This window comes from Pinus tabuliformis, chromosome 6 (genome assembly GCF_031772625.1).
Source record: "Pinus tabuliformis cultivar Carrire ecotype Pingquan chromosome 6, CPIR1, whole genome shotgun sequence".
NCBI classification, from domain to species: Eukaryota; Viridiplantae; Streptophyta; class Pinopsida; order Pinales; family Pinaceae; genus Pinus; species Pinus tabuliformis.
The window spans coordinates 375296723-375312914 of NC_142292.1; positions in this window are offsets into that span (position 1 = coordinate 375296723).

The window sequence follows — 16192 nt, forward strand, 5'->3', positions numbered from 1 at the left end:
CATGACAAAGCATCCATAAACCCTGATTAGAACATAATCATAGTTTCCTTGACCAGATCTACATAATACCATGGACCGAAAACCATCGCGCCCAAAACCATGTGCAAAATCCATGCACAAAACCATAGGTAATATAGGGTCCCGAAATCCCATGCAGGGGAGACCCCTGCATACCCCCTGAAGAGGGGGCTGCCGCCCCCCGTACGACCGCCCCAGTAGTCGTGGAAAGAATATAATATGAACCAACAAATATTTTAATTTCCCCCAGTTTAGACTTAGGAAGTCCATTAAAAATATTAATTATTTTAATAAAATATAATCTAGGTGGAATTTCACCAAACGATTTTTGGGTTCTTTAGAACTCATGTGCGTTAGCCTCTTTCAAGTCTAGATATCTTCTGATGCTACCAAAAACATACAAAAGGTATGTTACTTTGTTTGATACTTTTCTTCAATATGATTGTGTCCCAGATTCTAAAACTTAGATATCTAGGACTTGATGAGCCTTGGCCAGAAAAATGGGAGAATTATATTTATATGGTTAAATGATTTAGGTCTATATTATGGGAGCAAGTTAATGATAGAGTGACTTGGTATTATAATTTATAGACACAAGACATTATAGCCAGATTAGCATATCAAGTATTTTGGAGGCCAGTATGTAGCAAATAGCTACATCGTGGAACAATTTTATATGAATAGGCCAAGGACATCTTAAATTTAGTTTTTTTATGTGGATTTTGTTGTCAAAAAAAATTATGGGATGGGGTGCTTGTAGAAAGAGAGGATGGAATATGCCCACCATATGTATGTTGTATAAGAGAGAATAAGAAACCATTCCCCTCCTTTTTGTACATTGTCTTGTCTCAAACTTTATTTGGAAATAGGTGAAGAATGAGTTAAATTGTTTGGGAAATTGGTAGGTTTTAAAAATTGAAGAGAGTGTTTGGTGTTGGATAAAAAAGATTTGTATGTTACAAGTTCAAATTCCATCCTTTCTCTGTTTTATGGAGATTATGGATTTCTAGAAATGCAATTTTATTTAAGAACACCTACATTAATTTTACATTACAATCTTAAAAAATAAGCAGTTCATTTTTAGAAAAAAATAAGCTAAAGAGGCCAAAGAAAATAAGGCAAGTACAATATATTCAATAGAAAGAAAATTTCCCCCATGGAATTTTTAATGGAGCATATTCTCAAGGTTAATGTGGAGCATAAATGGCCCTTTATCTTTCTTCTTCTCATTATATTTTAATAAAAGGGGTTACGGATGGACACTAATCAAAAGGAAAAATTGATTAGTCTTTGGAGTCTCTTATATTTATCTAGAATGAAGAAGTTAAAGAAGATTATAATTTTTGGAGATTCAAACGCAAGCGCGAAATGGTCTAACAAAATATTTTAATTACATGTTTTGAATTTAGAACCTTGGAAACCTAAAATTCGAGCCTTGCAAGAGGAATTTGATGATGTGTAAGCTTTTCATCTTCTTAGGGAATCAAATGCTTTAGTTGACTTCTTATCAAAACATGAAACTCTATTAGGAAATAGGTTTGTGGAGATTGCTGAATTTAGGTATCATCAAATGATATCCCGATATTCTATTTTTTTTGTTTTAATCCTCTTCCTCCCTCTCTTTTTTATATTCTTAAACATATTTTATATAAATGTCAAAATTAGAATGTACTTTTTTTATAAAAAAAGATTGTAAAGGAGTTCATAGAAGGACTAGACATTGTATCTTTTGAAAAAAAAATATTTTTTATTTTTCGTTATTTTAATATTTTATTAATGTATTTTTCCTGTTAAATTACTATTTATGAGGAGTTTTAAAAAAATTCATTTATAAAGATTTTTTTTCCTTTTTTTCACTTTAAGATTATATAAAATGTGTTTCTCTTATATTGATTTTTTAATTTATACAAAATCATAGATATATAATAAAATATTCACACTTTTTTTTTATGATATATAAACAAAAATATTTTATTGATTTGGATAGGGGTATATTGTTAAGGCACAACCTGATGTGAAGGTCACTGGTTCGAAACTTTTTGGGAAAATATTTAACCATGTTAAGGGTTGGTGTGGCCCATGTCAAGTGTGATCCTGAGATGATTTTGATGGCTTAGAAAGCCTTGGGTCACAATTTTTCAAACCAAAGATTAATCGTGCCGTCATCACAGGACATGCAAAATAAATAATGTATTGATGTAGTATAGGATGAATAGATATAGTAATAGGAAATCATAACCAAGATAGAGTTTATGAACAATAAAACCTAAGACATGTATAAAAGAATTTTTGGGAATACAGATTATAGTTGGAGAGAATAGTTAATAGAATAGATAATATAACTTGATAAGAGTCGGTTATATTTGTAAGAGGCTAATCTATATTTTTGTGACTTCCACAGAAAAGAGGAGAATTAGTTTTATGAATATCACATGGTATAGTTTTTTGGTTGAAATTTTTAATTTATATTTTTAATATTGTTTGTACCTTTCATATCAACAATTGGAATATAATTTCATATGGACTATAGAAATCAAAATGTTGTTTGTACTTATGATAGTCCTAATTATTAAGACTAAGTTCTAGATTTCTTATAAAACTATATTAAAATTACTAAATGCCAGTAATTTTTATGAAAATATTTATATTATTATCTAAATTTATGATAAGGTAATATTTCATTAATAAATTTTAAATTAAGGAAAAAATCATATTAAAATAATGAAATTATTTTTTTTATTATTATTATAAAAAATAAAATTGTTTTAAAATAATGTAACATTTTAATATATTACTTCAAAAATAAATTACCAGACTAAAAAAACTTTGAACCAGTAATGAAAAAACATGCCAAAACCTTTGAGAACTAGAGACCAAATTATTTGACATCCTCACTACGCTTTTCAATAAGGGTAGTTTTGGACCAACGAGTCCCTACCCTATCTTGACATAGTGCTTCCCCATAAGTAAAATGAAATCCCAATCACCATTTTGAATATGGAGTAAATTGTTCATAGCTATGAGATTAGAAAATAAGTAACTCTAAAGTTAAAAATAAAATAGATAGTTGGTTTCTTAAAAATTAGAAATCAAAATGTATAGTATCTCGATTTGGAAAACATGTAGGCTTTAGCTGTTTTGTTAGGATTTTGGCTTTAGCCTTTTGTTCTACGCCTTCTAGATTCAATTTCTCACCATAAAATTCTATAAAAGCTATAGGAAAATGAAAGAGGTATCATCTTAATCCAAGATTTTTTTGATTAGAAATTGAAATAGACTTATATATAACAAACATAAAAAGTGATGGTAACTTTTCTAGATTTCAACTGGACAAAATTTATATAGAAAAATATAAAATTTGATAAGGTGTAAATTAGTAATTTTGTGTGAAATTTAGTTGCATCATGTCTACAAAATTTTATTGATAACATAATTCTATTGATAACATTTTGTTGTTATAAATATTTTTTTATCCATCATTAAAACTACCCTAAACCTAAACATAATCTAAAACAATAATTTAATAACAAACATAAAACTACTTACCATTTGTATGCATTTGCATAGTCTAAGCAATATTCCATTATGATTTTACTCTATAGGGAATTACCTTATTCATTTTATAATTATAAAATAATATGATACATGGAAGATTAAGTGAAAGTAAAGAAAATGCCCATGACAAAGTCTGTCTAGTGGCTTAAGTAATTGAAAAACTTTAACAACATAATTTGGAAATGCACACAATAATTAAAAAGGGTAGTCTATAAATGTTTAGACTTTGGAGGTGCTTCATTTTAGTGAAACACATGGATTTTCAAGAAAAAAAAATCATGGAAGAATAGGCATAAATTTGATATTCGAGTCACCAAGGGATGAGTGTTCAAAGCAAGCTATGGGAACTATCCCTTTCTCTTTTTTGGGCCCATAAATGAGAGGAGGGTACTTGGATTTTTTCCTAACTTTTGGAAAGGAGAGGGATAGGGTTATTTTTCATAAGTTTATGAATGCATGTAACTAAAAGTGATGAGATTTAACCCTCTGCCTTTGAGTGAGTAGTTCATCATGTTTCTCTATGCCATTGTGTTATCATTTTGTTGACAGTGCTAGAAAATTCCAACATATAAGGGGTCTTCCCGATAAGAAGACCCAATTAGACCTCACACCATTTGGTGTAGGAGCCCCATTTGAAATACGACTCGACTACCATAATCTTAAAGATTTTCCTTAGATGTAATTGATTTGATAGGCTCATTCTACAACCCAATATGAGAGGGATGTGTAAGTTTGTCCGTCCTTCTATTCCCCTTTAAAATAAATGTTAAAAATTATGTTCTAAATAGAAAAATAATGCTAGCTATAATTAAAAAAATGAATATGTTGTAAAGTAATTAGAAGTAAAATTGTCTATACATTATATATCATTTTAAAAAATTAAGTTTTTATGGTTAAAATGTTTATTTGGTCCTATATATACTCTATTTAGCATTCAAAAATACAATTTCAACAATGAAAAATAACACATTGTATTTTACACTCTAAAGAAATTTGCACATGAATAAATTTGATCCCTCTCAGCTCAAGTTAGATCCGTACTTAAGATGGATCTATACTGGTAATTATTACAAGAGAGGAACATGCATGTACTTTCAAATGAGAAAGTAAATTCAATTGCAATATGTATCAAGGTTCTTTCCCTAGAAGGGAAATGAAAGTGAGTCTTCAGAAGAAAAATAATAATACTATCCTAATAAAGAGACACACAAATATATATGAATGAATAATTAACCATCTAGCGAAATAGTTCACATAGACATATGGATCATTAAAGGAAATACAACACACACCCAACAAGATAAGTATAAGATCCAATGAAACAGTTCAGTTTCATTAGCAATCAAAAATATAAACGTATACCACAAAAATCTAAATAATAGTTTTACAATATTCACAATACATGCATGAATGTTTTTTGGCTTAATGAGCTTTGATTATTGAGCGAAATTTCCAAGATACATCACTACAATGAGACACCACTAGCCCCAATAGTGGAGCATTAAGCCATTACTTTCTCCTCAAAATAACAATCTTCTCCCTAATGCCTAGTTTGAGAAGCCAAGGTGAAAATTACCTAACTTGAGTAATGAGGATTATTTTATAACTAGAGGGGTGACCTTTCATATCCCCATGAATCTTGAACTTACCTCGTGACTCTTGGACTTCTAGACTAGTAATAATTACTAGTGAACGACCTTTGAACTTATAAATGAATTTTGGACCTTTCATAGTGAGTCTTTTGTCCATATATGACTCTTTGACTTCCACATATTTATATTTATAATATTTTATAAAATACATAAACAAGGCATTAGAATTGATTTCTTTGAGTCTGGTGGCTTGGAGAGAGAGAGAGAGAGAGAGAGAGAGAGAGAGAGAGAGGGTGAGGGTGAAAGGTGAATTTATGAGACATCACTACCCATTGGAAGTGTGCAGTGTGTAACACTAGGAAACTAGGGGTAGGGCTAATGCAGGGAGGAAGAGTAAGCAACAAGGAGAGGGGTCTTCCTGGCTAGAATTGTGCAGTGTGTAGAAGAGAGTGTGAAGGCTTAAGGTATCACATAGCGTAACTATAGCTAACAAGAAGGGTCACTACTAGGCTCTAGGAGTGTGCATTTCACCCTTCCTAGCCCAAAGGGCAAGTTGCAAGGTCAACAAAATGACTAAATGTGGAAGAGTGAAACATGGAAAAAAAGATGAGTTAGGGGTATGATCAAGATTTACACATCTCAACTAATCAATAAAACTCAGACATGATCCAAGACCGAGGAATATACATCATAACACTAGTTCACAGACATTCTCCAAGTGCAACAAGCAAAACATGAGTAGTTGTGACACAATGTTGTTTTGTGTCTAGAAAGTGCACTATGACTCAAAAGTGCACTATAGCTACTCTTGGTGATTCAACGACACTTAAGTAAGGGACATGAATAAGACAAACAAAAGTAAAAATACAAAATGACACTAGACGACCAAAAGTGTCAGTTCACATGATGGTAGGTAGGATCCAAAATTCAAACTTAGCCAAACGTTTGGAGAGTTGTAGCAATGAGAACACATTTGTTGAATCTATACTGAAGAAGGATTGTAAGTGGGTGCCAGAATATCCCTTTGCATTGTATATCGATCATTGGATTCAATTTCTTACTCTAAGTTAGGTTACGCATCTTATATGTTTTCTACATAAATCAATTTATGTAAATATTGTGTAGTTACCCATATTTACATATTTTAATTTAAGTTCAAATAATATTTAAGTAATTTATCATGAGCTAATACATGATATTATGTTCAAGAAACCCATCCACAATTTGATTGAAATTATGGACATGATTATTCAAGGCCCCTCACTATGAATATATCACAATCATAATTAGGAGCATATCTATGAATATATCACATTCATAATTAGGAGCATATCTATGAATATATCACATCTGTTGATAGATTCTGAGTAGGGAGAAAATTGTAAATAATCCTAAATGAACAAATTACAAACCCTATTAAAAGGGGGAGAAGCATGAAACCATGTTATGGGCATTCTTCCATTCTATGGATAACTTTTTAATTCTCAACTATATAGCGGGGAGAGGATACTATCAAATATTCTTATTAAACAAGATGAATTTGGCCAAACCTACATGTCTTACTTCTAGCTTAGTGAGAATCAAATAAAATTCCATCGAAGTTGGTACCTTACTACCATTTCCTCTTATACCAAAGATATTTTCATTTATCAAATTTTGATGTGTATTTCTAATCAGTTGAATTTTAACAAATTTCTAGATAAGATCATGATCACATATTTGCATCAAGCAACTTTTAATTCAAAATATAATACAAATTTTTTACAACATGAGGGCATCTCAACCTATGCAACTAGTTATATTAACACATCCATATGTTTGAGACAAGAATTTTATGAAAAGTGAAAAAACCCAAGACATATAATTTGCAATTGGACATGTGAAAGACATGCAGGAAATCTATTGAAAGAAACATCTTTTCTACAGGGATGTGAGTAAGGAGGAGCTTAATAGCTCATAATGTATCTCCTTATAAATCCCTCATTTTCAATTTTTTTTTTGATATTATATCTTCTAATTTTATGGTTTATACTGTCATCACACTTATCTAGACTATCATGCTTAGTTGTAAGAATTTCGACTTAGGGTGATGAAGAAATAACATGTTGAAAACTAGGGACTGGTGAAGTAGGGATTAGATTTGATGGTATAGTGGTGATGTTTACAAATTTATGGGTGCATCATATGATGATTTTCTATTTATGAGTTTAGGACCTATGAATGTCATACCTTGTTATTTTCTAGGGTTAGCTATTCTAAAAAATAGGTATATGAAGGGAGGGTATTTTATGAAGATCACTCCCTTTCTGCCTACTTCTTATTCAGTGACAATCTCAAAATAAGAAGTAATATCAAGCATCATGGTATAAGAGAGGTGAGGCTTTATGGGACATACTTTATATGCAATAGATCAATTGGAAGAGGTTAAACACATGAATATAAATCTGAAATTTTCTTGTCCTCACATGCATATATATATATATATATATATATATATATATATATATATATATATATATATATATATATATATATATATATATATATATATATATATATATCCTCCCACAAATAGCAGCAGTGCGGTAAGAGAATTTCATATAATTTGGTGAAAAATGGAGAACATTGACAACCCATGTCAACAAGCTACAAGGAGAAGGAAGGGGATTTACACCTCAACTTTCAGTATTTCAAGGACATTGATAAGGAGTAGTTGGAGGTTGACTAAGGTCTTGAGGCTCCTTCCTGTGGTGACTCTAGGTATGAATCATTTTTCTATGGTAAGGAGGGAGGGAAAGAGTACATTCATGTGAAATAAGAGTAAGTCATCCTGGAATGAGAAGATGCCAAGTGATTGAGAGCCATAACCTAGCAAGTATGGTCCCATATTTTTAATGATGGGATTTGATCTATATTTTGTATTCCAAAGATAAAGTATCTTGAAAGAAAATAGCAAATTAAATTTCCATAATAACATGTTAGACAAGAAATCAAGGCCAAGAAAGTGTTTGTCTAGGAATAGATATAATTAAATAAGCATATAATTGTAACTTGCTATGCGTTTTAGAATGTCAAGGCTTACAATGCCAAGTTGTTCCCCTTCCTTATCTAAGGAGTTGTTCTTCATACTCTTTTATAGAGAGGGTGATTTGAAAGCAAATAACAAATTTGATTTCTTGAATTATAGGTTAGACAAAAGGTCGAGGTTCATAAAGTTCCTAAATAAGCATATATATATATATATATAGTTAAATAAGCAATCAATTGAAGCTTTCAAGGCATGCAATTTATAAAGTTTATGTTTATATTGTTAAGCTACTCTCTTTCTTTATACATGGAGCTACTCTTTGGACTCTTTTATAGAGAAAGATAACCCGTTCTAAGTACTTGTCACAGAAGATGAAGATTGCAATATTGCACATAGCAACATATGAGTGTATCATAAACCTAATGATGAATACATTGCCACAATACATGTCACAAAACTTATAAATCTGATATCATATTGTTGCTACATAAAAACATATATAAAAATGAAGAAGATAAATATAATAAATATATATTACAAATTATATATATAAAAATAGATAAATTATCCAATATACTTGACAAAATATTAAATTAATATTAACTTTCAAATTAACATTACTTTACAAATTAGTGCTATAAATATATATCTCCATTATATACTTCCCTCTCCAAATTTTAAACTAATCCAAGTAAAATGTCATTTATTTTTATTTTTATTTCGAGTTTTAAACTACCTTTAACTGGTCCAAATAAAAATTCAGTAGATAAAACTTCAATTTTATTGTATTTATCAAAGCAAATTATTGGTCATACCTAGTTTGTTATGAAAAGGTACCGAATATAAAAATAATGTTCAAACTTTAAATGGTAAAAGAAAAAGACTACTGGTCTCCACCATAGCCAACGCCTACCAATAAAAATAAATATTGCAAAAGTAATATTTCTTTGGTTATATATCGTAAATGTAACTAGAACATTATTAAAATAATTAGAAAATAGGTTATTTTACCATGACAATTAACTATAATAAGGTGTAACCATTTTTTTTTTTTACGATACATTGAAAAAGGCATCAAAATGATTTTTGAAATTATATGGAAAATATTTCTTGATTTTACTTTTGTGGTCTTTTTTTTAATATCAACTCACTCTTCCAATATAATATACAAGTAATAGTTTTAAATTAGAATTCATGTTATAAATAATATTATAGAGTGTCAACTTTTTATTAGAATGAGAGTTTCAAAATTGATGAAGGCTTTTCATTTCAGTGGTGTACTTTCACTTACCATTATCATCATTTTTAAAGGAATTATTCACTTATCACTAATATAGTCATTAAAAGGAAATCTTGATATTTTTAAATTCTTTGTTTTTTTAAAGGAAAAAAAAAATCATAAATATTTTTAGATAAAAAAAAATGATAAAATTCTTTATTTAGATGAGTTCATGTTTGATAACAAGAATCTTAAAGATTTCATATTTGTTAGGAAAATTTGACATTAAAAATATGTATTCTTAAAATCCAAAACCTAATTTCAACTCAAATTTTCTCATTTACATATTATCTTGTTTGCTAAACCTTCATTGAGATTAACTTTAACATGCACAAGCATATGAGAGAAAACCAATTTGATGTAATCAAACTTTTATTTTTAAGTTTATAACCAAGGTAATATTATTCTATTTAAATATTGATAAATGAGGAAAGTGCACCAATAAAATTGGGAGGTGAACCCAAACTAACATTTTGGTGATGGACATAGTCATAAGGTCAAAGTTCTTAGTATCTTGGAGTAATAAAAGACCTTGTATTGTTGAGAACTAAAGACCTTGCTCAAAACATTTCAGATAATCAACATGGTTTGAATAATAAATAGATCTTTAAATTATAAATATATCTAATAGTATTTTTCATAAAGATTAATAAAAATTAGATGTAAAAAGAAAAAATTATTTAATGTATATTTTACCATAAATGATTCATTGAGATCCATGGAATAAGGTTAGATCTATGACCCTTTAGTTGTAAGCCTCCAACACCATAATTGAGAATAAGGTTAGATCTATGACCCTTTACTCTTAAGCCTCCAACACCATAATTGATTTTTATTTTCAATCTTGTACATGCTAAGACAACAAAACTAAAACTCGAGAGTTTATTGCATTCTTAAAAGAACACCATAATTCTGGAAGAGGCTCTTAAGGAACATACTGAACTTTTTTTACTTCAAGAAAAAAAATGAATATTTGATCATTTGGTGGAATTATTCAGAATAGTAAAAAGAACTAAAGAATTTGTTCCATTCCAATCTAATACATTGCACAACAATTTATAGCAGTTGAAGAGTGTTACTTCCAATAGGATTTGAACCTATACCCAAGGTTTAGAAGATCTTTGTCCTATCCAGTAGATGATGGACGCTCTTTTTTTTCTCTTCCCTTTCTTTTATTTGAATTCCCTTTGGCATACATTGTCCCGATCTACCTTTTTATTCACACTGAGGTTATAGGATAGGAAAAGAATAGAATCTATTTCACATTAATTGATTTCGAGTGAATCGTGAAATTATGTTATATACTTAATCACTTTATATCTACCTATTCCATAATTGAGAATAAAGTTAGATCTATGTCCCTTTACTCGAAAGCCTCCAACACCATAATTGATTTTTTATTTTCAATCCTGTACCTGCTAAGACAATAGGGATTTTCAAAAATAAAACTCGAGAGTTTATTGCATTCTTAAAAGAACACCATAATTGAGAATCAGGTTAGATCTACGACCCTTTAGTGGGAGGCCTCCAACACCATAATTCTTTTTTATTTTCAATCCTATACACGCTAAGACAATGGGGATTTTCAAGAATAAAAGTGGAGAGTTTATTCCATTCTTAAAAGAACAAGGATTTGAAGATCCTCCACTATCCACCACTCCTGCACATAAACTCAAAACCAAAGTAATTCTTTTGTATTTTTATATATAGGAATTGGACATCAAATAACGTTCATAATATTTCTCACATAAAAAAAACCACCGCTACTTTTTCTTCCTGACTTTGCATAATTGATAGATTTCACCCGCGAATTAGAACACTGACACAATAGGCCGGCATCCAAAACGTGAATCCAACTGAAACATGCATTTCACTATACACAAAAGAAACAATATATGTTTTCCCTTAACCATTTAACTTAACTACACTCTATTCATCAACTTTAAACTAGTTTGACTTGCAATCAATTCATCTATATAATACTGCCACGGTAGGCCGGCATCAAGAACGTGAAGTCAACTGAAACACGCATTTTACAATACACAAAAGAAACAATATCTGTTTGTCGTACCCATTTAACATAACTATAGTCTATTCGTTAAGAACATATTTTATTTCGGAATCTTTGGTGGAACGCTTTGTATGAGTTGCAATGGCGATATCATTTATGAAGAAACTCATCGTTGTATTTTTCAATCCAGCTTTTCATGATCTTGATTTCCTTTGATCTCTGTTCTTTAAGCCATTCTGGATCATCTGGAGAAGAAGGCAATAGGTCTTGGACATGGGTTCCTACAATTCATAATGTATCCACCACATACAGCTCATTAGAAGTTCGCTCCGGAGTTGTAATATGAATATTCAGTCCTTTCGGAAATCAATTTTCCACTTACCTTCTTCGGTAGGGAGTGCGACGATACTTTCAGATATATTCTCCACCACACTGCCAAGTCCATGCCAAGTCCATGCTCTCAAAGAAGAGTTCCCAATCCATTTAATCAGAGGAGAGATTGTAATTGGTAAGCATGACAAGTTGAAAACTGCTCCGACTAAGAAATTTGCTCCGGCTGACACCCGACCCAGAACGTCGGTACCTTTCGGGGCGCTGTCAATGGCGAAGCATGTCTACAATAATTCAAGACGACGTTAAAATTTTTGGAAGCTCAGTTTTAGGCAATCGGAATTTCTACCATTGAAAACTCATTTTCAAGCAATTGTGCAAAGATTTTCAAGTAATTGTGCAAATAAGTAACATTGCAATCTTCTTCAGTGGACAATTACCTTTGTTGAGAACGCGTATGCACGGTAAAACGCAGTTCAAATAGATGTATGTAATCATGACGTAACAGTAATAAACAAATTCGAGATTCAAAAAGCTAGATAAATAAAGTTAAATAGATAATTAATTTTCATTTCAAAATTCAAATAGATGTAAATAAAATCGAAAAAATAAATAAATCCCAGAGACAAACTCATTTAATTTCAAATTAGATTGACTAAACATAAATTCATTTTTATCTCAATTTTTTAAAGATATGGAAACGTTTTCTGTAATTTTCTTTACCATGCGTCTGCAGTCTAATAAATGTGTATAAAATCAATCTATGGTAATTTCCCCTCTGAACTGTTCGCTGCTTACCCATTTGACAAAAGTGTAGTTAAACTGTGCTGCATCCGTGAAAAGACCAATCAGCGCATTTTCCAAGGCCTTTACGTCACTTATATTGCTGAGAAGGACGACAAAATACTTTTTTTTTTGGGTTTAACGAGGCAGGGATTCGATGGAATTACAAGTTTGAGATGTGAACTATCTATAATTCAGACCTTTTCAGTAGAATTCAACTATTTCAAAATTTATGCCAATCCTATTAGCTAATTTTTATTTCTTATCGAGTTGCAGCTTACGTGCAGGTATTAAATATCTTGGATAAATTTTGAAGGCCTCCTGGCTGAGGAGCAAGTTTGTCCATTGCTGTCCACGAATTTTTTATAGTTCTGTAACATCTCTTGCTCGTGTCCTGTACATGTTAAACACACAAACGCGGTGATATATCTAATGATTTTAGAGATAAAATCGTTGAGTGAAGGAAGCATACTTTGAAATCCTTTGCAACGACGGTATAGAAGTCATAATCAGGAGTGGCGCTGTCAAACATGAGAAGTGGGGCGGAAGATGCAAGTGCGCCTGCTGTAATGTGTGGGTACTTCAAACGAAACCATGCAGCTAGCACTGCAATCACACGGTCATAAATAACAGTGATAAACAGCTGAATTAATAATTCGATGCAACATGATTTAGGGTTGTTTAACATGAAATCAAATTATTTACTTCCTGCATATGATCCACCGAACGCGATCACTGGACTATTCTCCGCCGATAAATTCTTCTTAAAATCCATAATGAGAGTCGCGTAATCGGTCAATGCTTGCTCGGAAGTGAGATAACCGACTAAATTTGGCATTGACACCCCATAATATCGATGCTAAATAACGAATATTTTTTCCACAAAAACAATAATTTAATATTAGAGGACGTATCTGAAACAAATGAAATTTTAGAAATTAAAACAAAACGAATATTTAAATAAAGGACCTATCTGCAACAAATTAAACATAGCAGAATTAGAAAAATAGAGGAAATTTTAAAATTGAAACTGGAATTCCGTTTAGTAGGTGTTGAGTCCTACTTTTCATAGAAAAGTGAAGATAATTTTATTCAAGTTTGTTTCCATATTTCTACAAAATAAAAAATGAAAAAATAAACTGTGTACCTCAAGGAAGAGGATGAGTGCTTTAAAGGCAGTTGTCTATAACGCGACTTTTTGAAAGCCTTTTCGGCGGGTTTTTCCGGTCGAAATCCGGCAGGAATTTATTGGAATCGCAAATTTGATAGCTAGTTTTTGCAAGCTTCACAGGGGTTTTCGAAGGTGCTGAATCCAAATATGCAGTTAAAAAACCATTTTAACTGCAACAAATCAAGATTTAACCTCAATTTCTTCCCCCGGATTCCGTCACCAGAATCTCCAAAAAGTCGCATTATAGACAACTCCGCTTTAAAGTGGGGAGCAGTTTCGACCATCAACCCGCCGGCCGCTCTGGTAGCAGCACCGATACATGTCTCTCCGCCCAGGTAGACAAAAATGGGAGAATTATTGAGAGGACCGCCCCAGAAAGTTGGATTGACAAGATATCTCTGTTGAAAGGTGCGAGGCTCTGATGCGAACGTAAAATGATCGAGAAGTTGAGTGTAATTATGTGTTTGGTATCCATTATAGTGGCAGAGGTCCGTTCCCTGATTCTGTAAATGATGAGTAGTACGCACGAACCTCATAGATAAAGGAACCACGCTAAAACAATCAATAACTCCACATGCTACTACCAGCATAAATAAAGGTAGAAGCGCAGGTCGAAATTTATAAATCCCGAATCCCATTTTTTTGGGTTACTCTGCAGATATAAAAGTGTGAGAGAGTATACACAGCACAGCCCTGTATATATTCCCGAACACTAAAACTATTTCTAGACTATGAAAATTTGATGTACTTCTTACGTATATATAGATACATCATTCTAATAAAGGAAGTGCAATATTTTTATTTTTTTTTTAAATAATAAGAAATTGTAAGCGAGATGCATGAATAACGTTTTTATGTTTGACAATGAGATATCGTAAAGGAGCATGCGATATGTATGCTATGACGCTCTAATTACATAAATAAATTCAGTAAATTATATTATAGTTGAAGTTTTATTTTAAGAAAAAATGTTTTTTTAATAAAGTAAAATGTTAGAATATTTATGTTTAATGGTTGAGAATCGAGATGACAAATTTCAGTAATTAAGATTTTTTTAAATAATAAATTTATTTATATATTAAATTTGAAATACAAAATTTATAATTTTATTAATAAATAATTATATAATTGAATTTCAAAAATATTTTTTTTTTAATTTTTTTTATTTAGAAACAAAATATTTAATATAATTTAACTTATACGATATTATGACCTTTAAAATAAATTATGATATCAAACTATAACCTTTCAATGAATCATGATGACGTAATTTGGAGAAAGAGATTGTTTAGTAATTAGTAATTTGAATAATACAGTGAACTAAAATGCGGCGAAATCTTTCAAAGGAAATGCCTTAAGGTAGTTGTGAAAGAAAGAGTAGTATTAAGGGAATGTTTCACTTATAATATTTAGAATAAAAATTATGAATACCGTTAGTACTCCAAACTAATTTAAAAATTTGAAACATTGTAAAACTATAAAAAAGATTAAGAACTTTGTTTCTTTAAAAAAGATTAAGAACTTTGTTTTTTTCCTTTCATAGGTTTAGTACAAAAACTTTAATAAAACCAATTAAAAATTTTAAAATACGGTGGAAAAATTAAGAATTTTGCTTACTTTTATATATTTAGTATAAAAACTTTAACAAAACCGATTCAAAAATTTGGAACATTATGAAAAGTAGAAAGATTAAGAATTTTGTTTCTCTTCATACGTTTAATACAAATACAAAGACCTTAGCAACACTGTGGCCATATTATATATATTATATTTATCCGTCATCTTTGGACATTGATGTTATTTACCAATCTTATCATATATCATTATTTGATTTATCTTTTATTTAAATGTTAAAAACATTTAGTGTCTCATTTCTGGATAAAAAATATATATTTCCAAATACGTATTTAACTATAGAGAAACCTAAGAACTTTCCCAACCCAAGAACTTTCCCTAATAGCCAACATGCCTATTTGAAAACATACGAATATGCTATTAGAATCCCGTTTCCGGTCAAAGTTATAAATTATGATTTATTCACCCAGCATCTTTGGTAGAGTATCAAAAGATTTGGTTTTTTCCTGTTTTTCAATGTTGGCATTGTTAAATATAATAATGGCAATAATAATTCACTAATGTTTGCATTCCACATTGTCATGGGTTATGTAAGGTTTGTTAAATCTAGCAAGAGCATGTATATGAAAACATAAACAAAACTAATGAACAAAAATAAGAAAAGTCTGATTCTCAATCCATGAGCTAAACTCTCATTGGAATCTCATATATTCAAAGGAAGAATGAATACAATATTATAAAGCCCACATATTTCTAATTTCATTATCCATTATCTGACTAATCTATTGTCCCTAATAATTTGTTGAATGATCAATGACTACATCTATAAATTTGCTGCCCTAATTCTGAT